The 24,379-nt window shown below is 31.2% G+C and overlaps 1 pseudogene; it reads right to left on the reverse strand.

Annotated features, from left to right (window-relative positions):
- Nucleotides 1-24,379, reverse strand: part of LOC139707138 (zona pellucida-binding protein 1-like) — a 57,694-nt pseudogene that overhangs the window by 22,449 nt on the left and 10,866 nt on the right.

The following is a 24,379-nucleotide window of genomic DNA, read 5'->3' on the forward strand; positions in this document are numbered from 1 at the left end:
AGAAGCTGACAGCATGGGTAGCTAATCCCTAACTACAGGACTGGCAAACCAATACCACATGACATAGAGAGTGGCTAAGTGACGAGGAGAAAATCAAACGTGGAAAAAATTTACACAGGAGAATACAGGTCATAGAAACCCATCCAACTTGACGCTGGTGGTTTAAAAGGCCAGCTGGGAGAGCTTCACCTATCAAGGAATTCAAAAGGATGGGGGTGGGAGTGATTGAGTTTAGAGATTAAACCTGAGAGACCAGTAATTTTGGAATCCAAGCATGACAGAGGGAACTAAGGACTGACTCCTACACTGCACAAGTGGAACCCAAGAGAGATTTCTGGGGTGGAGTCTCCCAGTGTGAACAAGTAACTGCTGGGAACTGGAGTTGAGCTGATTTAAAAATCTTTGGACCAATTGACATTCAAGGAAGAACCTGGAAACTGACCAAGCTTAAACCCCACCTCCAGGAGCTCTACCAATCGGATCTTCTCTCTCACACTCCAGCCCACCCCACCTAACACTGCTGAAAAGGGAAACTGAGAATTTTCTGAATTCCAATGAAACAATTCTGTAAGTTTTCATCTCCCCCCCTTTTTCCTTTTATCTCTTTATTTGTGAACTGAATGATTCATGGTAATATATACATATTTGTTTCTTTTTTATCATTTCTAATATTTTGGGAAGAAGTTATTTTTCATGGGTCAGTATTTTGAGGACAAGGATTCTGAATAGTATACTTCAGTTTTGTTATGTATTCTTCTATTTTTATATTTATTTATTTTATTTTACATACTTTTCTCTCACACTTATCTGTTTCCCTTCTCTTTCTCTCTTCTGTTAACAGTCAATCTCTACTGTTCTCTCTTTCAGTCCCCTTTAAGTTTTAACTTCAATTTTCTCTCTTCCTACTCATAATCTACATATCCTACATTGCTTCTATTCTCTTCCTGTTCACCATTTGAAATTGTAAACCTTTTTGCAAACTTTCTGTTTTTACTGTGGGCAATAAATGATCACATCATTTCTGTTTACTGTGCCAATCAACAATGTATAGGTCATAGCAGTAACTATTTGGTTTAATGCTGTATATTGTTTAAATTGGTTATTATTATTATTCATTGGCTCCTAAACTGTGTAGTCTTCAGGGACACTGTAAGTCCACAGGATCAAAACTGTACTGCCTCAGATCCATACTTTTATATGGGTTGACACAGCATGAAAAAGCAAAGTAAAAAATCACCCCAAACAAACCAAAATACCTCAGTAACAGAATCCATAGACAACACAGTGGAAAATATGTCAGAGAAGGAGTTTAGACTGTTCAGAGTTAAAAACTGACATGTGAGGTAAGGACAATGTAAGGAATGAAATCAGAGAGAAAATACAGAAAGTGAAAGATCACTAAAATAAAGAGATACAGATTTGGGGGGAAAATCAAACAGAAATCCTCAAAATGAAGGAGTCAATAAACCAAATAAAAAATTCAATGAAAATTATCACCAGCAGACCAGACCACTTGGAAGACAGAGTTTTAGGCAATAAAGACAAAATATAAAATCTTGAAAGTAAAGTTGGCCATGGATAAAAGATGTTAAGAAACCATGAAAAGAATATCCAAGAAATAAGGGATTATATGAAAAGACTAAATTCTAGATTTATCAAGCTAAATGAAGGCTGAAATACAAACCAAAGCAATGTTCAATCTTTTCAATGAAATATCAGAAAATCCATAACCTTAAGAATGAAATGGAAATCAAATACAGGAGGCTTACAGGACTCCAAATATACAAAATTCCAACAGACCCACACAAAGGCACATTACTATGAAAATGCCTAACATAAAGAATAAGAATAGAACTTTAAAAGTTGCTAGAGAAAAACGACAGGTCACATTTAGAGGGAAACCAATCTGGATCTCAGCTGATTTCTCAACTCAGACCCCAAAACTAGAATGTCTTGGAATAATATATACCAAGCTCTGAAAGAAAATGGATGCCAGCCAGACTACTATACTAACAAAATTAAGCTTCAGAACTGATGATGAAATAAAAAAACTTCCATGATAAGTAAAAGTTAAGAATTCACAACTAGAAAATGTGCACTAAAAAACATACTCAATAAAATATTTCAAAAAGAAATGAAAAGTAAAAGTGAAAACCAGCAGAGAAGGGAATTATACTGAAAGCATAGCCAAAGGAGACAATGACTCAAATTAAAAGCCAGAAATAAATAAAAATGACAGGGAATAAAAATTATTTCTCAATAATACCACTGAATGTAAATGGCCTAAACTCATCAATCAAATGACATAGATTGGCATATTGGATTTAAAAGCAAGACCCAACAATATTCTGTCTCCAAGAGACTCACCTCATAGGCAAAGACACCCACAGACTGAAGGTAAAAGGATGGGGAAAAAGGCATATCATTCACATGGATCTCAAGAACAAGCAAAGGTTTCTATCCTCATATCAGAAAAAGAAGATTTCAAGCCAAAGTTAATCAGAAGGGACAAAGAAGGATATTCCATACTGCTTAAATGAATTTTAAATCAACAAGATATAACAATTGTAAATATTTATGCCCCAAATGATGAAACATCTACATTCATCAAACAAATCCTTTCAAGTTCAAGAATCAAATAAACCAGATACAAGAATACTTGATAAGTTTAACACACCTCTCTCATCACTACACAAAAACTAAAGAAAGGAGCTATAGAAATAAAAATATAATTAATAATGTACACATAACATATATAGATATTACATAAAATATGTATCTTATAATATATCTTATATATTATCATTATGATATATAATATATATATATAGAGAGAGAATATATAGAATGACTAAAGATACTCTTACTGGCAGTGTATATATATATATATATATATATATATATATATATATATATATATATATATAACCATATCTTAGACCAAAATGCAACTTTTACAAAATACAAAAAAATAAAGAAATACCTTGTATTCTATCATATCATAATGGAATGAAATTAGAAAACAACAATAATATACAAAATGGAAACAACTCTAAAATCTGAAGACTAATACACTATTCATTGATCAATGGAAAGCAGAGAAAACAGGAATGAAATTAACAAAACACTTAGAGGGAAATGAGAATAGCAGCAAAATATGAAAATCTATTGACACTATTAAGGCAATTCTAAGAGGAATGTTCACTGCATTTAACTTGTTCATTAAAAGAATAGAAAGTATCCAGATAAATAATTTAACTTTACATCTCAAAGGCCTAGAACAAAGAACAAATCCACAACAAAATTAATAGAAGACAGATAATAAATAAAATCAGCTGAAATCAATGAAACTGAACCAACTACAACAGCAAATGACAATTAAAAAGTACCAAAGAAACAAAAAGTTAGTTCTTTGAAAAAATAAATAATATTGATAAACACTTACCCATGTTAACCAAGAGTAAGAGGGATATAACAAATGATTAAAATTCTTGATGAAAAAGGAAATATAAACATGAAAACTACCAAAATGAAGATGAAAATCAGACAATAGTTTGATAATTTATACTCTAATAAAATGAAAAACCTTGAGACATCAATTTATTTCTAGAAACATATGATGTATGTAAATTGAATCAGGAGAACATAGAAAATTTGAACAGATAACATTTCAACAATGAAATTTAGGACATCATCAAAAGCCTAGCAACAAAGAAAAGCCCAGGATCATACAGAGTCTCAGCCGAGTTCAACAAGCCCTTCACAGAAGAATTAACACCAACCTTCCTCAAATTATTCCATGACATAGAAAAGGCGGGAACCCTTCCAAACTCATTCTATGAAGCTATTATCACCCTGATATCTAAAACAGACAAAGGCACATCAGTGAAAGAAAACTTCAGACCAATATCCCTGATGAACATAGATGAAAAACTTCTTAATAAAATACTTTGAAATTACATACAAAAACATATTTAAAAGATAGTGAACCATGCTCAAGTGGGGTTCATTCCAGGGATGCAAGGTTGATTCAACATACAAATATTAATAAATGTATTAACAGTCTTAAAAACAATAATAACATGATTATCTCAATAGATAGTAAAAAAAGTATTTGACAAAATACAGTATCCATTCACTAGAAAAATTAGGAATAGTAGGAACATATCTCAACATTGTAAAAGATATATATATATATATATATATATATATATATATATATATATATATATATATTATAACAAAGGGCAAGATCATTGTAAAAAGAGAAAAATGCAAATCATTCTCTCTAAAATCCAGAATAATACAAAGATGCCCTCTTTCACCACTTTTACTCAATATATTACTTGAAACTCTAGCCAAAGCAATTAGACAAAAGAAAGAAAGTGATACAAATACACAAAGAAGAACTCAAATTATCCCTAGTTGCCAATAACATATACTCAGAAGACCAAAAACATTCCATGAGAAAACTCCCAGCAAATCAGTAGGATATAAACTTAACATCATTAAATCAATTATGTTCTTTCACAACAATGATGAACCAACTGAAAGAGAAATTAGGAAAACTATCCCATACACAATAGCCTCAAAAACAATGAAATATTTTGGAATCAATCTAACAAAAGAGTTGAAAGACTTCCACAACAAATACTAAAGAGCACTAAAGGAAGAAACTGAAGATGATGTTTGAAGATGGAAAGATCTCCCATGTTTATAAATATGCAGAATTAATATTGTCAAAATGGTCATACTATCAAAAGTTCTATACAGATTTAATGCAATTCCTATTAAAATTTCAATGATGTTCTTCACAAAAATAGAAAAAGCAGTCATGAAATTCATTTGGAAAAATAAGAGGCCCAAATAGCCAAAGTAATCCACAGCAAAAAAAAAAAAAAAAAAGAAAGTGAAGCAGGAGGCATCACAATACCAGACCTTAAATTATACTACAGCACTGTAATTACAAAAAAGCATGGTATTAGCATGAAAACAAACATGAAGGTCAATGGTACAAGAAAGAAAACAGAGAAAACCCCACATAAATACAATTTTATCTCATATAAGACAAAAGTGCCATAAAGATACATTGGAAGAAAAAAAAAACTTTTCAATAAATGGTGGTGGTAAAGCTGGAAATCCATAGGTAGCAAAATTAAATTGAACCCCTCTCACCCTGCACAAAATTCAACTCAAATTGGACCAGGGACCTAGGCATTAGACCAGAGACCCTGTGCCTACTAGAAGAAAAAGTAGGACCAACTCTCTCATGTTGGCTTAGGAACCAACTTCCTCAATAAGACTCCTACAATGCGGGAAGTAAAATCAGGAATCAATAAATGGAATGGATTCAAACTAAAAAGCTTCTTTACTGCAAAGAAAAAAATCAAGAACATGAAGAGAGAGCCTACAGAATGGGAGAAAATCTTTGCCAAAATCTTTCCCTTTGAATGAAGGGAAAGGAGGAAAGATGAGAATAGTTTCAATAGTTATGCACCTCAGACAGAGCATAAATCTTCAGAATATATAAACAATTCAAAAAACCTTATACAAAAAAAAAACCCAAATAAAACAATCAATAAATAGACAAATGATCTAAACAACCACTTCACAGAATAAGAAACACAAATGGTCAACAAATATATGAAAAATGTTCAACATATCTAGCAATTAGAGAAATGCAAATTAAAACTACACTGATTACATCTTACTCCAATAAGAATGGCAATTATCAAGAATACAAGTAACAATAAACGTCAGCAAGGATATGGGTGGAAAGGTACACTCAGACATTCTGATGGGACTGAATATTGGTTTAACCACTCTGGAAAGCAGTATGGAGATTCCTCAGAAAACATGGAATGGAACCACAATTTGACCTAGCTATTCTACTCCTCATTTTATATCCAAAGGACACAACCACATCAGTGTTTATAGTAGTCCAACTCACAATAGCTACACTATGAAACCAACCTAAGTGCCCTTCAACAAATGAATGGATAAAGAAATGTGGTATATAAACACAAAAGAATATAACTCATCCTTAAGGAAGAATGAAATTATGACATTTGCCGGCAAATAGATGGAGCTTAAGAATATCATGGTCAGGGAAATAAGATAATTCAAAAAAAAAAAAAAAAAACAAAGGCTAAATGTTCTAATATACAGATACTAACTCACAATGGGGGATGAGGATAGAAATTCATTGGAGTAGACAAAGGGGAATGAAGGAAAAGGAGGAAGGATGAGAATAGGAAATACAGTAGAATGAACTTGACATAACATTTCTATGTTCATTATTGAAACTCTACATCATGTACAACCACAAGAATACTCAATGTACATATAAAAAGTCAAAATACATTCTACTGTCATGTATATCTAACAAGAACCAATAAAAACATTAAGAATATAACTTAGGGAGTCTTGCCCCAGAGTTTGTGCTCTGAACCACTATAATGTGATGCTCAGACTTAACATTTCTTCATCTTACAGTTATACAATTGCCAACACTTTTTTTTTCAAGCCCATCCTCAAGTCTCACTGAAGAGATACAAGAAATATAAAAATGACAAGTAATCCATAACAATACCAAAGATCAGAAAGTTCACCTCAAATATAGAGAGCTCCAATGTTCTTCAGTCAACCAGAGGGTGTCCCTGCCTGCTCCTGGCTTACACTGCTGAAGAAGAATTCTCCACTTACAATGAAGTGAATGCTGCCATTTTTCCACTATCTGACTTTTGTTGTTGTTATTGTTACCAGGGATTGAAATCAGGGACACTTAACCACTGAGGCACATCCCCAGGGTTTTTTTTTATATTTTATTTAGACAAAGGGTCTCACTGAGTTGCTCAGGGACTTGCTAAATTACTGAGGCTGGTTTTGAACTCAAGATACTCCTGCCTCAGCCTGAGCCTCTGGGATTACAGGCATGTGCACCAAGCTCCTACCTACTCGTTTAAGTTACACTATTGAAACTAGGATTCTATCTACTTTCTTAGTTACTTCTGTTTTTTATATAAACACTAGACAGCTTCTAATTGCTAAAGAAATATCCACTGGTTTCATCTATGACCAGGAATGAGAACCACACAATGGTCTCAAACAGCATATAGTAATAAAGAAACAAAATTACAAGAGCAACATAAAATAAGGAAGAGAGATCCAAGATAACTAATGTCAAACAAAATGAGTTCCAGAAGGAGAGACAAAACAGTGAAGTAATAAAGGAACAAACAGGAAAAATATCCTATAAACTAAAAATAAAGATGTTACCAGGAGAAAGAGGTTCACCAAAGAGTAAACAAGAACACTGAAAAGAAAGAAAATGCCTAGATACAAATCTTATAAATCTGTCACACACTGATTCAACTATAGCATAAAATAAATAATGCACACATTTATCATGTATATACATAAACATACATCATGATTTATAATATCAACTACATATAATGCATACAAATGTCACATGAAATAATTGAACACATGAAGTCAGAGCTGTAAACTAGAGCAAGTCTCATGATAACGCATGGAGACAAAGCAAGTGCCTCTCTACCTGTGGATTTTAAGAGCAACTTTTGCTTTCCAGAAATTTGCAACATATCAAGCTATTGCCTCAGGCAGAAGTCTGAATATAAAACAACATACTGTCAAAACATTCTAACTATCTCAAAAGTACTTTCTTCTGAATGCCTAGTGGAAGTCTACATAGACACACACAATAATACAGGATTATTTCATGTATATGAGTTAACAAGAAAGTAGAGGCTGTTTGTAGGGTTGGCTTTTGGCTAGTAAATATTTCCCTACACAGATGGATCCCCCCCACCACCATCATAAAACTGTTTCCCAGTTGAGGCTCTGAACACACCTATCTGTCTTCTCAGAGGCTTGATTTTTTTATAGTTGGTAGGCACAGAATGCCTAGGCACCTGATTAGTTCCTAATTAACACTGGCTACTGAGATTCTACTGCATCTCTGGGCAGAAACATGGCACATGTTACTAGACTTTCACTACTGAAGAAAGGAGAAGGCTCCATGCAACCCCTCAGTGAAGGAGAGTGTAGGGATCTTTTACAAAGATTTCCTATGCCTCTTTACCCTTGATGATCCTATTGTTTATCTTTCACCTCACCTATGACACAACTATATGCTGTGTCCCTTACATCATTGTAAGGAATCAACTAATGTGCAAAGACTCCCCCAACAGCTTGTAAACTAAAATCCTCCAATTAAAATCAGAAAGTTTAGAAAAAAAGAAACAAGTCTAGAAGAAATGAAAATGATAAAAATGACATAAAAATCAATACATAAATTATATATTATAATTAGAAGAAACAGTATCTAAAATAGATGACAATGATTAAAATCTATAGCAGGTATCTTCAAAACTTTTTGTCTTATGTTCTCTTCACATTTTTAAAAATTACTGAGGATCACATAAAAAAGTTCATTTGGGTTTTATGTACCAATATATACAGTACTAGAAATTAAAATAGAAACTTTAAAAATATATACTCATTAAAAGTGAAAATAAATCCACTAGATAACATAAAAACATTTTAGGACAATATCTTTTCAAAAACAGAGAGAAAATAGTATTGTTTTATGTTTTGCCATTTTTAAAGGCCTGGTTTCATATAATTCCACTATATTCTTAAATTTATTTCTGCATTCAAGTTGATATATGAACATAAAAATATTTTCTTATACAGGTATATAATTGGAAAGAAAGCAATCTTTTCAGGTAACCATGAAGGTTCTTTTTTTGACATCACACACACTCACCAAGTGGGGGATTTCTTAAAAATTTGTTGGATGGTATAATCTGAAACCATATTAATGAAGTATCCATCCATTAATTTCTAGTACTTTGAATGAGTATTTTCTGCCCATGCAGGGTTTTGTAACATTATGTTCAAGCAATTCAAACACTATTGGTTCACTATATACAAAGCTTCCAAATACTGACCAATTCCATTAAACGAAGTCAAAAGAAGTAAAACTCAGCTGTCTTCACATATGAGGAAGCTGTCAAGCTCATGATGGTAGGGACATGGTTTCTAAAATTCTTAAAAAGTTAACTGTTATCACTATTAACAATGATGACCAAGATATCTGTTGTTGTTACACTAAAAATGGTTCTACATGAAAAAAGTGATGTGTATCTCTTATAATTACATAGGAGTTTTTCTTAAGAGAACATCATACTATAGTATTAAGACATGCATAGAAAAAGTGAAGAAACATTTATTCAAGAAAATGTAAAGTCAGAACAGTAATCATATGAAGCAAGTATTTGGGCCAAGAACAATTCCCTTTCTGCCCCTCAGCACAGCAGAAGAGATGATGATTCCATGCTAACTGGTATAGAGGAGAACACAGGGCTCTCTCTGACCCTAGCTCCCAGTTGGAGGATTATCTCCATGAAAGGCAGAAGCTGGCTCCATTTCTCAGGGCTCAAGGTGAGGCACAATATCATAGTGGAAGAGTGTGGCAGAGAGAAGCAGCTCACATGATGATCAGGAAGGAGAGAGGAAAAAGACTCCACTATCCAGGTACAAAATATATACCCAAAAGCTACACCCCCACTGCCCACCTCCTCCAGCCACACACTACCCTCCTTCATTTACCAATCAGTTAATCCCCATCAGGAGATTAATCCACTGATTAGATTAAGGCTCTCGTAGCCCAATCATTTCTCCTCTAAACCATCTTGTATTGTTGCACATATAAGCTTTTGGGGAATACTTTATATCCAAAACATAACACTACTATAACACATAACCACAAATTTAATTGCTTAAATAGCACAGTTATTATCTTATAGTTCTATAAAGCAGAAATCCAAACTGAGTCTTTCTAAGCTAAAATCAAATGCATTCCTTCTTTCTTAATTGTGTGCATTAACAATCAAACTTTTAGGAAAGGAATATACAATGTGCTACCTAATACTGATTTAGGAAATGGCAGTGTACTAGTAATCATGATACTTAGAATTTAAGAGTGGTACACAATAAATCAAATCACCATCAGAAAACATGATTTATACAGCCCCTACTTTCATTAAAAAACTTAAATGTATATACATCATGACATTCTCTTTAAAAAAAAAAAACAACTAAGCCCCATTAACTATTCTGTGCCCCAACCACATTAAACTACACAAAGTAAAATAAGCATGGCAGATTCATTTTAATTAAAAAAGACCAAAATAGCAATTTCCCTTTAAAACAATACTGTTAAAATATTTAAGTATTTTAAAACATTAAGGAATATTAATCCAGGTTGGTGGTGCATGCCTATAATCCACCAGCTCAGGAGGCTGAGGCAAGAGGATCACAAATTCCAGGTAAGCCTCAGCAACTCAGTGAGGCCCTGAGTCACTTAGTGAAACCTTATCTCAAAATTAAAAATAAATAAATAAAAGGCCTGGAATGTACCTTAATGGTAGACTGACTCTAGGTTCAACTCTCAGTACCAAAAAGAAAAAATAAATAAATGATATACAATTAAATTCATTTCTTACCATATACAAGATATTTTAGTTGAAGATTTTTAACAATTTCTTCCACAGTAGGTTTATACTCAAGAAAACATGTGTAAACTCCACTCATAGCCTCCTCGAAGTTCTGAAATATAAGGCTTCCTGTGGATGTTACTTGTGCAGTGCTGTTTTCTAATAAACAATAAGATACAGTTGCTTAAATTACATAAGACAGGAAAAATACAAAACAGTTATTAAGCAGAGTCAAACCACCAAAATTTATCTACACAGTCATTAAAAGGAGTTGGGAGCAGAGCTAAACATTGTTTCAGGTACAGTGGGTGCCAGGCTGACCTTCTTAGTTTCAGATTTTCACTAATCAAAGTTCATCAACTGTGTGATTAAGACACTAACAATGTAATGAACATAATAAGTTCATAATTCACCCCTTACATTGAGCAGAGCACTATCATAAATATAGTATATATAGATACACAAATACATTAAATGTATATACATAAACATGGATTATATATATTATATACAGAATAAATACATAATGTTATTTTATATAGTATATATTTATATATACTATAAAATACTACATATTTTAAATGATGAATTATTTCTGACTTCAATAAGCTTACAAACTGTGTATGAAATTGATAAAACAATAGAAGAAAAGCTAACAAAATATTATCATTAATAAATATTTCTGTCACTACACAGAGTGTAAAGCAAAAATTGGGTTATAACCTTGAGGGATGAAAAATAAAACATATAGAATATTAGATCATCTGACTTGCCCAAGGTCACAGAACAACAGAGGTGCAGTATTGGGAGTCAGAATAGGACATAAACTCCAATTTTGTTTCAACATACCTTATGAAGTATCACATAAGAAAAAAGCTATTATTGTAAAATGGAAAATAAATAAATGTGACTTTGAGGTATTAAGCCCTGGGTTTGAAGTCTACTTGTTAATATTGTTAACTACTTAATCTTGTTAACTACTTAATCTTTCTGAAGTACAACTCTTTCATTTGTACAATGAAGAATCATGATATTTGACAGTCTACATAGAATTGTTCTATGTAACAATTATAATAAATATGAAGGTATCTGCAAAGTCTATACATTATCATTCAAGTAATATTTTATTCTTAAAGTTTATAACTACACTTTTGTATCAGAAACATTCTAGGTATTAAAATTTACCTAATAATTTAATATTCCATTCATTAGAATTATCTCAGGAAACGGATGTCTACCTTTTCCTATTTTAAGTAAATGATTAAATACTTGTAAATTTTAAGTTACAAAATTCTTCAAATTAAGACAAAGATGAGTATTCTTAATGCTGCAATTTTCATTATTAATTAATTTTATAAATACTGATTGAGTTTTTAGTACATGCTAAGCCTTGCTTCAGATATTGAAGGAGAAATGATGGATATACCCACCCTCAAGCAATTTACATAGAGCAATATGCCTTGAGAACTCCCATTTCTATATTCTGGATGAAGCTGAAAAACGTGATATAAATTTAGAATACATTTCTATTGTAATGCATTTTTTCATGAATATCTTTTAATAAAAAATTACATATTAATGTTAACATGTTAACTCTCCTAAAATAGATTACAGAGCTTGCAGGTGTTTGATATCTATTTCAACAGACCAATCACCTCACATTAATACAACAGAAAGTGCCTGTAAATTTTAAAGAAATCATCAATGAGGTCATATATTTCTTGGCAATAATTTGAAATGAAAGTTTGCCACACAAAAAGTATCAACAAATGTATCAAAATATCTATTTAAATATCTACTACAAATGTTAAATATTATGAGTTACAGAAAACTAAGTAGCATTAAAACTATAATAAAATGCCATCTGACTATTAAAAAAATTAAAAATTACTCTTTCAAAAGATATCCAGAGAATGTCATATTCTATAGAAGGACTCATTCTATAATATTGCTTGTTAGTGATCATTTCATAGACCCTTAAGTGACTAAGTCTAAATGGAAATTCATGAACCCAAGTGCTATGTACTTGACATTGATAAGACAGTTTTGAGAACATATGCAGCAACAGATATTCAATATTAATGTTTCATTAGTTAGTAATTCTTCCTTTCTAGCGTATATAAAAATTCAGAGTTGAACTAGATCTCTAGAAGTCCATGTCTTAAAGCTCTAAAATTAACAAAATTTAAGCTAACTTAATTATAGCTAATTATTTTTGAAATAGGTTTATACTTCTGATTTCAGCTCAGAAAAGGAAAATGAATGTAATAGTACAAACCCATCGTTACAATAAGGAAAGACCAAGGAAAAGCTGCCAATTAACAGTTTTTCTTGATTTATAAAGAAATTGAGGTGGTAGGGCATATCTGAGAATAGATAGAGCTTAAAAGCAGAACAAAGATCTGAGCATTTTTTTTCAGCTGCTACATAAATTGTGGTTATGGTTTAGATCCAAAATGACCCCACAAAGCTCATGCATTGAGGAGTTGGTCCCCAATGCAGCAGGGTTCAGAAATGGGGTCTTGGGAAGATGACTAGATCATTATAACTTTGACCTCAGTGAATTAATTCATTTTTGATTCACAGCTTAATGGATTTTGGGGTGAAAGGGCTAACTTTGGTTATTAAAGTGACACTCAGCTTCATAGCTGCCATGAGATGTACAGCTTTGTTTCACCACATGTCCTGGCCATGATGCCCTACCTCACCTAAGGCCTACAAACAGGCCAACTGATTATGAATTGAAACCTCCAACACTGTGAGTCAAAATAAGTCCTTCCTCCTTTTAAGTGTCTGTGTCAGGCATTTTGTCATAGCCACAGAAATTTGACTAACATGGTAAGAAGATTCATCCAAAATTTTTTGATAAGTTGTTAAAAGCCAAGTGAAGACCAATGTAAGAAAATGAACCCTCAAGGGATCACACACTAGAAAATTGTAAAATAAAAAAAAAGTTTTTTATTCACAAACTCCTCCCATGCAAACAGAAAGATCAAAGGAAACAAGCTTTCCACAGGAGCTGGCTAGAAGAATGTAGGTTTTGCCAAAACTCTACCCACACACACTTTTCCCCACACCTCCTAATGGAATAAAGCTTTTAAATACAGAGAGAAACAAAACTGTTACCTACAGTGCTAGAGAAACTTGTCGCAGCTCAAGAAACAGGAAGTAGGAAAAAATGTTTCAGCTTTGGCAAAAAGTCAGGAAGAAGTGCTAGGTCAGAATTACAGCTGGAGGAGGACCCAGAGCAATCATGAAGGCTAAATTCCCAAGAAATTGAGATCTTATGTTTGTCAAAGATTAAAACTGAATCAATTCAGAGAATGTCCCTCTTTCTGAATTATCAATCACTAATAAACATTTAATTTTTTTTAAAAAAAAGAAAGCAGTGGAATAATGCTGGCAGGGCTGCAAGAAGGACTTTCTGGGCAACTGTCCAAAATAAGAAATCCAAGGAAAGATTACACACTGGAAAAAAATTCTAATGAATCCAACTATACCTTAAAAATTTTAAGGGTATTTGAAGATTTCAATGAAATGAATACAGTCATGGCAACAATCAATATCAAAGTCCGAAAACTTTTTACTAAATTAACACATCCCTAACATTAAAGGATGATTATCTCAAAGCAGAAAAATATCTACTTTCCTAGTCAAAATGTCCAACTTCAATAAAAATTGTCATATGAAAAGGCAAAAAAATTGGCACATTCACAAGATAACAAGCAATGCTAAGGACAAGACTTATTCATGGCATAGGTATAAAAATTATTGATGATTAATTTAAAATAATTAATGTGACAAAAGATATACTGGAAAACAGAGACAATATATAATATCAGTTAAGTAATTTTAGAAGAGAAATTCAAAGTACAGAAATGATTAATTGAAATACTAAAACTATACACTTATTCAAAGTGTTTATTGAAACACAAGGAGAAGAAAAAAAGAAAATATGAAATCTACAGTACTATATTAGAAAGGGTTGTGTAAGTGTGATAGAATATCAGGGAATTATAGAAGATGTGGTGGCACAGAATGGGGCCAAAGGTATTTGAAGACACAACAGTTGAGAATTTTCAAAAACTAATGATGTCAAACTACAGATCCAAAAATCTCAGAAAACACATGCAGAAAAATATAACAACCAAACAAAAATATACACAAAAGAATCAAATCACTGGGCATGGTGGTGCATGTCTATAATACCAGTAACTCAGGAAACTGAGAAAGGAGGATTTCAAGTTTGAGGCCAGCCACACACAACAACTCAGTAATGCCATAAGCCACATAACAAGACACTGTCTCAAAATAAAACAATATGATATATCAAAGTGCATAAATGCATTCTACTGTCATGTATAACTAAAAACAAATAAATTATTTTTTTTAAAAAAAGGCATGAGTGAAATCTCAGAAGGAGAAGAGAAAAATAATGGCAGAAGCAATAGTGTAAGAGATGACAATTTAGAAACGGCCAAAATAAAGAATTCTGTGTTTTTTGTTGTTGTCGTTGTTTTTTTTTTTTGTTGTTGTTGTTGTTGTTGTTGTTTGTATTTTGACATTGAATTACTAAATAAAGGCTTAAAGTTTGAAAAAAATCCAAAAAGAAAATAATAATAATAAAAATAAAATAATAAAAAGAGCTGGGATGTAGCTCAGTGATGATTAGGTTTAATCACCAATACCACAAAGAAAAAAAATAGAATCAAATTGCCAAAAATGAAAAGCCAATGGTATTAGAAAAAAATATGATACATCAATCACAGAAAGACAAAGAAACACAGCAGATTTCTCATTAGAAATTATGCTAGTAAAAATAAGTGTCATCTTTAGAATGTTGAAAGAAAAAAAAAACTGCCAATCCAGAATTCTACCACCAGCAAAAGAAAAAGACATGCAAATTAGACACAAAGGAAATAATATGGGTAAAACAAATCAATAGTTTGAAAACAGAAAAATAAGAGAAAGTCAATGAAACACAAAGCCAATCCTTCAAAAAGATGATACATTTTTGAACATGTAGCCAGAAAGAACAAAAACAAAGAGGACAGAATCAACAATCAATCATGAAGGAATAGGGCCACACTGCCATAGAACCTGAATATATTTAAAAGATAGGAATATATTACAACTACTTTTTTACTACAATTTTGTACACATAAAATTGACAAGCTGAAAAATCCAACAAGCTGGACAAATTCCTTGAAATTTGCAAACTACCAAAATGCATACACTGGTGATAATCCTATTTATTCCTCATTGAGACTGTATCTACAAACTCTGTAAGTCAGACTGCAATCACTTTCGACTTCAGAAATACACCTTATTCAACCAATGCCTTTTCTTTCCAATATATAAATGGAAAAAATTGCTGTACTTACTGGAAAAGGTTATTGTGAAAATTAAATAAAGAATGTGTAAATTGTTTAGAATACTATCTCATACATAGTAACTCTTATATACATATTATTATATTTATAAAATTCACCGTTAAGTGAATAAGCCAGACACCGAAAGGCATATATGCATGATGTTACTTATACATGGAATCTAAAAAAGCCAAACTATATAAACAGAAAAGAGTTATTATTAGGGGATAGAGATGGGGTAAACTGCCAGCTGTTGGTGCAAGGGCATTATCAATTAGAAGATAAATAATTTTTGGAAATGACATATATCATCATGACTATAGTTCACAATAATGTATTGATAGTTCACAATAATGTACTGTATACTTGAATTCTGCTAATAAAGTATAATTCTTAAGTGTTCTCATGAGAAAAAGGCAATCATATGAAATAATCTATATGTTAGTAACACAAATGTAGCAATTATTTATGTCTACCTGTATCAATATGTCACATGTACATCTTAAATATATAAATTTTTTATCCATCATTCATAAGAACACTGTCAGAGGAGGGAAAAGAAAAATGTGAAAAAAAATTCACAAACTAAGCCAAAATATACACCTTTAGAAAACATACATAAAAGAATGTACATATATATAAACTCACATGGTAAATGTACAAAGAAAAGGAAAAGAAAAAAAATCTGTTAAGTATTCAGGAAAATGTTTGCCTGGAGGAGGTGGGGCTTGAAGATTCAGGAAAGAGATTTTAAAGCAACTTACTGGGAAGTCCAACAGTCTTGCTAATAGTGTATCTTAAATTTTAACAGCAGGTTAAAGGTTGTTTGTGTTACTGTGCTTCAAAACTTCCATATATCTTATAAACATTTGTATATGTAAGATATTTCAAAATATAAAATTAAAATATAATAAGTATAATCTATATTATTCTTAAACATGGTAAGGGTAGGTTATAGGGGAAACCAAACACATGAATGTGTGTGTGTGCTTATATACATTTGTGTAAGCATTTAGAAAAGTGGGAAAGTTGACACATCAAAAAGAGATAACTCATCAGAGGACTATCAGGGTTAGAGTGAGAAGTACAGAACTTTTCACAAGATATGCATTATTTTGTAAATGAATACATGAATAAGAGACAGATTGACCAAATCTAAGAATTGTCCCCCACATTTCACAACATATCTAAACAATTGAATATTTTTCCCAAAGGAATATACAACTAATTACATAATCATATAATTTCTTTGGTTCAATTTTAGTCTAACTATCTTTAGAATATTGAGTAAATAACTAAAGTGCAGTATACTTTAAGCTGCAGTCCAAAGGTGCTTTTCTCCTTTACAAACTGTAAGAAAATTAAAGCTTTAGCCGTTCTTTCTGAAATAAAAGTGACCGTATGATTAATAAACTTTAAAACCTGGTAGACGATGAACTATAAGATGTCACAATCACCAAGTTAGAATATAAGAATTCAATGACAATAGTTTTTATATACATAAAAAACACTGTATTGATGTGATTTTATCCTTACCTGGAAATAACCACAAAGTAAAATAAAATACTGCTTACTCCTAAAGGATAAATTGAATTACATACTATACTTTGTGGTATAAACTGCAAACAAAACCTGGCCAACTTAGAGAAGAAAATGTTTCAAATTTCAATTTCCAAATCAAAGAACCAACAAACACAACAGAAAAATTCACATTTAAATGCTTCTACTTTTCAACTTAACAGTTCCAATACCAAATATAGAATGTATTTAAATTATAATTTCATATTATATGCTGCTATTAGGGAACAACAAAAACAAAATGTGATTATACTTTCAGTATCAAGTGGTTTTACACTTGAACCATTTCACTGATTTAAATAAGTTACCGCTACCAAAACTCTTAGAATTTCTTTTACTGACTTGTTCCAATTCCGTGAATACATGGTACAACTGTTCCTTGTATGTTACTGTAATGAGGCAGAAGTTATATCTGATATTTTTATCTCCCACAAAACCCAGCACAATGGCATCTACCACATAGTCACTGACTACAGGATAGTAGATGACTCACTTTCAAAGAACCAAAAACACCTCCCCTAAAGAGATTAATTCTTTAAAGTTTGAACTATTTAGGATGAACATTAGTATTATGAAAATGAACATCCCTCAATTAAATAAAAATATAAATTAAAACATGTTACAAAATAAATATTTCCTACAAAAGCCTCTTTAGGAAGACTGTGAATAATTATACTTTCCTTCATCTATGATAAGTAATATAATCTTGCAGATTTTAATCCACAGGTATTATCTCTAATCTATAAATGGTTTTTTAAAGGAAAGAAAAGGAAACTAATTTAAAAAAAACACCTTTCCTCTGAGGATATGTAAAAATGATTAGGTACTTCATCAAACACATCTTTAGTATGAAATTCATTAGTCCATACTACCAGCAAAATAATAAATAAAACCATCTAGGGCTGGGGATGTGGCTCAAGCGGTAGTACGCTCACCCGGCATGCACAGCGTGCTGAGTTCGATCCTTAGCACCACATAAAAATAAAATAAAGATGTTGTGTCCACCGAAAAAACTAACTAAATAAATAAATATTTAAAAATTCTCTCTCTTTTTAAAAAAAATCTAAAGTAATTTATATATATATATATAATATATATATAATTTATAATTTATATATATAATATATATAATTTATAATTTATATATATAAATTTATAATTTATATATATATAATATATATAATTTATATATATAATATATATATAATTTATAATATATATAATTTATATATATATATAAAGTAATTTTTATATATATATATATATATATATATATAAGCTTTTATCAAATTAGAAATTTAGAATAAAATTAAAATATGCATTTAAACTAAAATATGAAGGTGAATAGATAAAATGGTAAGGAAGTCAGATATATAAATTAATTTGTATATGAAGAAACAATGTTTTTTGGAACATAGATGCTTAGAGAACTCTCCAAATACCTCAATCTTCTGGTATGTCTATGTGGAATAAAGAAAAGTAAAATATAGTAACACCATCTAATGGTAGACCTATCCAGAAAGAAATTACAAGAAAAATAATTGAAGAAATAGATAAATAGGTGAGATATGAGTATTGTTTTTTTTTAGCTCTGAGTACATTTCAGATTCATCTTTTTAATTATGATAGTTGAAATAAAATCCTACCTGAAACAATTTTTCCTTTCGGCCCATGCCATTGGAATGATGGATCTATCAGTTCGGAATTTCACAGTCGTTGGGTTACACATAGCACATGTGGACTCTTTTGATGGAGCATGACATATACTTTCACTGAAAATAAAATATTAAAATGTTCCAATAACATTTTATGTTCTTTCTTTCTGTATGCGCCTTATATTTTTATAGACTGGGTAACAATCTCTTGCAATATTTCTTTGGATTATTTTTTTCTATTACTTGATGATATGAGCTAAATTTCACTGCAACTATATAACTAACATTAAAACAACACAATGTATCTTGTGTATATGTGTGAGCATCTGTGTGTTAGTGAATATGTTTGTGTTTGATCACGCAAGCTTATGTCCTCAACGTGAACATAATGCACTGGTACTTTTTATTCAGAGCTCACACATACTGACTATATCCCTCAGAGTATAACTTAAATTACACAAAATTAATATGATTCTTTATCTAGACTTGATGTGTATTATAAAGACATTAAACGAGCAGAAGTTATAAATAGTTTAAATTGGAGGAATAATACATTATTTACAATGATATAACACAAACTACTGGATAAAATAATCCACAGACACTATCTCTAACCCATAAAAGTAAACAAAAACATGCTTTAAGTTTAAATATTAAGCACTATGTCCCATCCTGCTTTAAAATTTAAAGAATTATGATGAGTAAAAATAATACTCTTCAGAAGATAAAAAAGGAATACTGTAGAGATTCAATTGTTTTGCATTCACTCATAAGTAAGCTTTTAGAAAATGCTAACTCTTCACTGATTCACCATATGCAAAGATTTTTGTGATTCATTAAAATAAAAATTGTTAGCCAGGCACTGTAGTGCATGCTTATTAATACCAGCAGCTCTGGAAGCTGAGGCAGGAGGATTGTGAGTTCAAAGCCATCTTCAGCCATTTAGCGAGGCTTTAAGCAACTCAGCAAGACTCTGTCTCTAAATAAAATTTAAAATAAATAAATAAATAAAATTAAAATTGTTTCTGAAAATGAAAATTGTTCTTAACTTTAAAGAGACTGCCTTTAAAGTTTTGCCATAAAACATGATGTTTCTTTAGGGAGAGGGAGCATGGGAGGAATAGATGAACTCTACATAGGGGAGAAGGGTTGGAAGGGAAGGGAGAGGGCATAGGGTAATTAATGATGGTAGAATGTGATGATCATTATTATCCAAAGTACAGATATGAAGACACGAATTGGTGTGAATATACTATGTATACAACCAGAGATATGAAAAATTGTGCACTATATATGTAATAAAAATTGTAATGCATTCTGCTGTCATATATAAATAAAAAATAAAAATTAAAAAATGATGTTTCTTGAAAGTACTTTCACATATGTATATCCCTTTACAGGTTCTGAAAAATTCTAAGTGATTTGTTTTTATCATAAATTGGTATTGAATTTTAAACTTTTTCTATATGTTTGAGGTCATCATATAGCTTGTTCCTTCTTGAACGAATTTAAATGAATCCTTGATATTAAAAGTTTACTTTCCTGAAATAAATGAAATTGGTCATGCTATTTTACTTAATTATTGTTAGATATCATTTACAAACATTTTCTTAGGCTCCTTGCAACTATGTTCAAAAATGGAAATGTGTGTAATTTCTTTATACTACTCTTGGTTCTTTTATCATTTTAAGCATTTATTATGATATATTTCATATTCATTTTCAATATTTATTATAATTAAGATGAATATCAGATCTAAGATTATAATGGCCACATGAAATGAACTGGGAAGACTCCTATCTGTAAATTTTTTCTGAAGGAATATGTAATTTATTTTCCTGGTACATTTTTTTTTAAAAAGAGAATAGGAAAAATTTTTTTGCATTAACAAGGCTGAATTTACTTGGTTATAAGTCTACTAAGTAATTTACGGGAAGCTAGTTTAGAAATTTATATTTAAACTAGTTATTAAAGTTATTACGATAATTTTTTTCAGATTGTAATGATTTTTTTTAATTTCACTATCTTCATTTGCAACACTTTTTTGTACTTTATTTTCTCATAAAAAATTTACCAAAAATGTATCTATTAAAATTTCCAAAAAAAGTTTTTGATTCCACTAAAATGTACTACTTTATTGTAGTCTCATGAATTTCTGTTCTTCTTTTTCTGTCCTATATTTCTCAGCTGAAACTTTTTTTCCTCTTTTCTAACTTCTTGAATAAGCACTTACCCCATAAATTTTCCCTCCTCAACATCATATACTGGCTTCTATCTTCTCCAATACCTATTTTTTCAACCCAGAATTTATTTGTATTTGGTATGAAACATAAATCTAAGTTCCAATTCATATATATATATATATATATATATATATATATATATATATATATATGAATTTTTGCCAATCTTTTTCAATGTATCTCACCACACCTCCTTTCACATTCAATTCCTTAACCAGGCCAAAGCAGTACTGATTATCACTCCTTTGTGATTTTATTCATGAAAGTACCTAATGTCTCATATTTCAAAAATCAACACAAATATGCACAATTTTACTTTGGCTCTTTGATAGTATCCATGCCATTATTGTAATGGCACTAATTTCCACTAAAACTCCTGTATACATTTCAATCACAACAACAACAGGTGAATCCAAAAGAAGTTCCCAATGCAATGTCAACATACAAAAATAAATAATATTGCTGAAAATCAACAATAATACATTAAACCATGTTACAAGAAGGGAGATAACAGAGAATGATACACTGAAATTATTCTGTAGTCAGATAAGACCTTTGCAAGGAAGATTTTTAGACTCTAAAAAAAGACAAAGTTACTCACAAAGAAATCATGGGAGAATACACATAATTTTTAATTGCCAAGTTATGGATATGTATATAAACATACATATATTTATTTATTTGTATAATCAGTTTCCAGAAATTCAATTCTTGAATACTGACTCTAAGATGTATTTTGGAGCTGAGGTTGTAACTTAGTGATAGAGCACTGCCTGAGCATGTTCAAGAATCTGGGTTCAATCCACACCATACATGCACAAGTGTGCACACAAAAACACACACAAACACAGTATTTGGAAAATTAAAGCTTTATGAATGTCTAAAACTTCTATAAAAGGGAAGAGGAGACACCAACAATAAAAATTATTAAGAAATATTATGAAGTTACACTAAATAAAATCATAGTATGGTTTAAGAACAAACAGTAGTGTTTCTAAGGGAAAAAAGAAGTATAAAAAACTGATATCTGATAGAAGTATCTCATCACTGGAAATACTACAGGTTAATAAATGATGGCAAAAATTCAGACACACACACATAATTATATTTATAAAGTTGAATTTAGATTTATACCTCATACCAAATACAAATAAACTCTGGATTGACTAAAAACCTGAACACAAATTATTATTTAAGTAGATTGTTAAAATAATACCTATAAAGGTATTATAATACTTTGCATTATAGAGAAACTATTTTCTTTTTTTAGCAAATTAAAATATTTAATTGTGCAATGCTTTAATAAGATGTCAGATTTACTCAATGACCAAATTACAATCCATATTTCAACTATGAAAATAACAGCATATTGTATGCCCCAAAGATCTTTCTTTGGCATTGGATCATCATCTGTGCTTTTCCTTTTAAGGCATCATTGGTAATGAGCCTGCACTTACCCCTACCTATTCTGCCAATAACCATTGAGAATTATTATCATGTAAATTGCAGAAGTTTGTTACTAAGACAATGAATTATAGAATACAATTTTAGAATTGTATTCTATAAAGACTGTAGAATACAATCTTTCTTTTTTTAGTTGTAGATAAACACATACTTTAATTTATTTTATTTTTTAAAATTTTTATTTATTTATTTTTTACATGAGCTTTATTATTATTATTATTATTATTATTATTTGCATTATAATTCTTAATACACCTTTATACCACAATTTACCATATCTGTGTATATAAGATATGTTGACACCAAATTCACATCTTCATACAGTATTTTGTATAATGATGAGGGTCTCCTTCCACCATCCATGCAATTCCCCTTCTCCCTCCCTTTCCCTCCCACCCCTCTTCCCTATCTAGAGGTAATCTTCCTCCCATGATCTGCCTCCCTACCCCCATTTTGAGTCACCCCCTTTATATTAGAAAAGACATTAGGCATTTGTTTTTTTTGGGATTGGCTAACTTCACTTAGCATAATCTGCTCTAATGCCATCCATTTCCCTGCAAATGCCATGATCTTATTTTTTTTTAGTGCTGAGTTATATTCCATTGTGTATAAATGCCACAACTTTTTATCCATTCATCCATTGAAGGACATCTAGGTTGGCTCCACTGTTTAGCTATTGTGAATTGTGCTGCTATAAACATTGATGTGGCTGTGTCCCTGTAGTATGCTGTTTTTAGGTCCTCTGGGTATAGTCCAAGAAGAGGAATAGCTGGGTCAAATGGTGGTTCCATTCCCAGCTTTCCAAGGAATCTCCATACTGCTTTCCAAATTGGCTGCACCAATTTTCAGTCCCACCAGCAGTTTATAAGTGCACCTTTTCCCCTGCATCCTCGCCAGCACTTTTTGTTGTTTGTCTTCATAGTGGCTGCCATTCTTACTAGAGTGAGATGGTATCTTAGAGTAGTTTTAATTTGCATTTCTCTGATTGCTAGAGATGATGAGCATTTTTTCATATATTTGTTGATTGATTGTATATCCTCTTCTGAAAGTGTCTGTTCAGGTCCTTGGCCCATTTATTGATTGGATTATTTGTTTTTTTGGTGCTTATCTTGTTGAGCCCTTTACATACCCTAGAGATTAGAGCTCAATCTGATGTTTGAGGGATAAAAATTTGTTCCCAGGATGTAGGGTACCTATTCACCTCAAATATTATTTCTTTTGCTGAGAAAAAAAAAACTTTTTAGTTTGAATCCATCCCATTTGTTGATTCTTGGTTTTAATTCTTATGCTATAGGCATCTTATTAAGGAAGTTGGGGCCTAGTCCCACGTGATGGAGTATAGGGCCTACTTTTTCTTCTATTAGATGCAGAGTCTCTGGTTTAATTCCTAGATCTTTGATCCATTTTGAGTTAACTTTTGTGCATGGTGAGAGATAGGGATTCAATTTCATTTTGTTGCATATGGATTTCCAGTTTTCCCAGCACCATTTGTTGAAGATGCTATCCTTTCTCCATTGCATACTTTTGGCACCTTTGTCTAA

Source organism: Marmota flaviventris, chromosome 9 (genome assembly GCF_047511675.1).
Source record: "Marmota flaviventris isolate mMarFla1 chromosome 9, mMarFla1.hap1, whole genome shotgun sequence".
Classification (NCBI taxonomy): Eukaryota; Metazoa; Chordata; class Mammalia; order Rodentia; family Sciuridae; genus Marmota; species Marmota flaviventris.